The sequence below is a fragment of the Etheostoma cragini genome, chromosome 21 (assembly GCF_013103735.1).
Source record: "Etheostoma cragini isolate CJK2018 chromosome 21, CSU_Ecrag_1.0, whole genome shotgun sequence".
Lineage (NCBI taxonomy): Eukaryota > Metazoa > Chordata > Actinopteri > Perciformes > Percidae > Etheostoma > Etheostoma cragini.
In genome coordinates, this window is record NC_048427.1 from 17,816,495 (window position 1) to 17,820,174 (window position 3,680).

Genomic DNA, 3,680 nt, shown 5'->3' on the forward strand with positions numbered 1-3,680 from the left:
GAGGCGTCCGCCAGTATCCCCGACTCGCGCATGTTAGCGAGGGCCCTCCATCGCTGCTTGCAGCTTTAATTCTCTTTGCATCTCTGCTGTCATTTATTTTTGATAACGTAACCAGTGCCCGTCTACGGAGAGCCTGTTCACTCCCCATTGGACCAAATTTGGTCGCAGTTCCACCAAAGTTCCACTGGGGGCTGATCGCAGACGAGAGCAAAATGAATGGGAGTCTAGGGAGCTAGAAGGCTAAATGTGTCTCTTTTGCCTGATTGTTGTTGAAAATTTTCAGATTTGATTGTAGTTTTTGCAAGTTTAACATGGATTATAGATCAAAAGTTTAATGAACGAGTACTGATTTCTTACAGGTTACGCTAGCATTCTGCTAATGAATGCTGATTGGTCAGTGAAGGACTGATTACGACCAGAGATCCCGCTTGATGGCATCCGAAGCGGAACCAGAATGTCTGAGGGAATATTTTGGCGTGGTCTTTAAAACATTATCAGACCTCTTTCTAGCACGTGTATTGACAGGGAGAGCATCAACGTGACTCAGAGCTTGTCGTATGGCAGCAGCTCTGGCCGTACAATTTATATGACGACATTGAGATTTTAAAAGTCTTTTTAGAACAAAAAAGTGACTATAAAAGAACCTAAAACCCAGTGTGAATTGTCTTAGCCTCCCCTTTTGAAGGCAACATTCAAATTACTAGACAAAAAATGTTATTCTTAGAAAAGTGGATTTTGAGGGGTAAAATTCCATAGACCACCATTTCATTCTGCACTTGCCTGTGAGCGCCTTCATGTGGAACCAGAGTGGAACTGCAACCAATTCAGAAGTTTCCAGAGAGTGGAAGTTCACCCCTTATTAGAAATTCTTTGACATAACTCACAGTTGAGATAGCCACACTTATTTAACATGATGAGCCAGTAGGGGGCAGATGATTGAACCTTTACCAATATCCAATAACCTGAAAAAAAACCTTTCATTTACAGAGCAAGTTCTTTGTGGAATAATATCCCAAGTAACACAGGAAAGGTACATTTAAAAAAAAAATTCAAATCTTACCTTCAGTTAGATCATTTATCATGAAGTCTTTTTTTAAATCTTGGGTGGTTAAAAATATTTGATTTTTTAATATTGTCTGGTTTAATGTTGTTTTGGACCCCCAGGAAGACTACCTGGTTGTCTAGGCATTAACTACTGGGGATCCTTTTAATAAATACAAATGAGCTTTATGTAATCATGTTTCAGGCCCTGCTTTGCTTGTACTTTCAGAATGTATTAAGTGGTTCCATCTCATTTCAAATTCAGTTTAATCATCTTGGAACTACTCCGCCTGCGAAGACAGTTTTCTGTTATAGTTATAGTATTCTTTGGCTCTGGGGGAGCTTTGTCACATCTGAGAAAATGTATCTCAGTTTGGGCTTGGCTTACAAATAGTTAAAAGAAAACCTGCGCTAATGGCTTCATATGGATTATGAAAAGATGTGGGCATTTGCCAGGCAGAGATGCCATTGGAATGTGTGAAATGTAGAATTCTGTCATTTTGGAGTTTGTTAGTTTGACACATATTCGAGACAAAGAGTCAGGATATCTCCCCTAAGTCACTTCATTAAGTTGTAATCTCAAGATAGTGCCCTCGAATTGTTATCTACAGCATTCTGAAATGTGCCCATGATGCAATTTTTATGTCCTGATATACTTTAAGGTACAATATTTGTGCTGAAGGTGATGTAAGTTGTTCACAACAGAGAAAGTGGCCAATGAGTTTTAATGAAGAATGTCTGAAGGAAGTATAAATGACCTGTTTGGTTCATTTGGTTTTATTGTCATTTTCTATGTGCAAACTTGTTGTATTTGTCGGTGTTGGAAAATGCATGTTAAGCTTTTCCCCAATAAAAACATCACGGAGAGTTGGCCTGTACAGTATGTTCTTGTACATGTGGGTTTGAGTGGGAGTTCTATGGTCTGTATATGTATAATTAGTCAAAAAAAGTTAAATCTGTTGTATATATAATGAGTCTATATAATATATTAATTTCACATTTTAAGTTAAATTACTGAAATGAATGAACTTTTGCACCATATGCATACTTTTTTGAGTTTCACCTGTATGTGCGCGCTTGTGAACCTTGCATGGCCGCGGGAACTAAGGGTCCTCAGGGTGCTGCAGCACCCCCTAGAAAAAGAAAAAACAACTACAACCATAACTAAAAAAACTTAACAAAAACATTTATTTTTAATAAATTGATTATTTATATAAACATAATCCCTTTCATGTAAATGTAATACATTTTAAAATTTGGTAAGTAAGAGGTATACAAGTAATTTGATTAGAATGAATCTGCCGATTTTGCCAAGAGCAAGGTGCTGCGTGCCTCTGAAGCTCATGAGTGAAGAGAGTAGTGGGAACTTTCTCGGCGGGTCAACAGTGCCGACGTTCGCTAGCTATGGCACAAAAGCGCAGTTTGGATTTCTTTATAAATCAACCACAGGCTAAAAAGCCTAAAAAGATCAGAGGCTGAAAACTCAGCAACTGTAGCGGAAAGAAGTAACAGCAGCACCGCACCTCCACACTCCCACAGCGACCCTGCTAGCACCAGACCACCAGGCAGCTAACGTTGTTGGCCAAGCTAGAAGCACCTCTCCACATCCACACTCCCCGGGCGACCCTGCTAGCACCAGACCACCAGGCAGCTAACTTTGTTGGCCAAGCTAGCAGCACCTCTCCACCTCTACACTCCCAGAGCGACCTGCTAGCACCAGACCACCAGGCAGCTAATGTTGTTAGCCAAGCTAGCAGCACGTCTCCACCTCCACACTCCCAGAGCGACCTGCTAGCACCAGACCACCAGGCAGCTAATGTTCTTAGCCAAGCTAGCAGAACCTCTCCACTTCTACACTCCCAGGGCGACCTGCTAGCCCCAGACCACCAGGCAGCTATTGTTCTTAGCCAAACTAGCAGCACATCTAGACTCCGTGGGCAACCCTGCTAGCAACAGACGACGAGGCAGCTAACGTTGTTAGCCAAGCTAGCAGCACCAGGGCAGCCGCGGAGGCAACCTTGACAACATCAACTCGGTCCTGCAGCCTCGGGGTCACAGTTTTCCTGGTAGAAGTGTTTGGAAATGAGGATTTTTTTGTGTTATAACTGCAGCACAAGGTAAGAATGCTGGTTTATTATTTTATGCTGCTGCCGTGCAGTGTGCAAGTGTTTAGTAATAGTTCAACTGAAACGAATTATTGGAGATAATTGTGTGTTTTACACTCGTGTAAAGCCTTTTTATTGGAAAACCAGAAAGAGGTCGCAGCTATATTTATTTATCCTACGTTTTGTAAGAAAATGATTAGGCTATTAGCCTATTCTGTGCCATTGTCGCAGCCTTTAGCCTTACAAATGCCTTGTTTTTTTGCTTGTGGAGCATGTAGCCTACATGTGTTCCAGTTTTATTATCGAAGCCTTAGTACTGTTTTGACACCACAAAGTGCCTTTGTTTTGATAAAGAGATATTTTGTCTTCATCTTGACATTATGGGTAAGAAAGAAATTAATGTGGTTGAATAGCGATAATGGTCCTTTAGTTTATTTTCAGGTGTTTCTGGGTCAGTAGCATAGACCGTTAATATAAATGGACAGAGCATGAGTGACGTCACCCATTGGTTTGTGGAGATCAGAAATGAGTCGT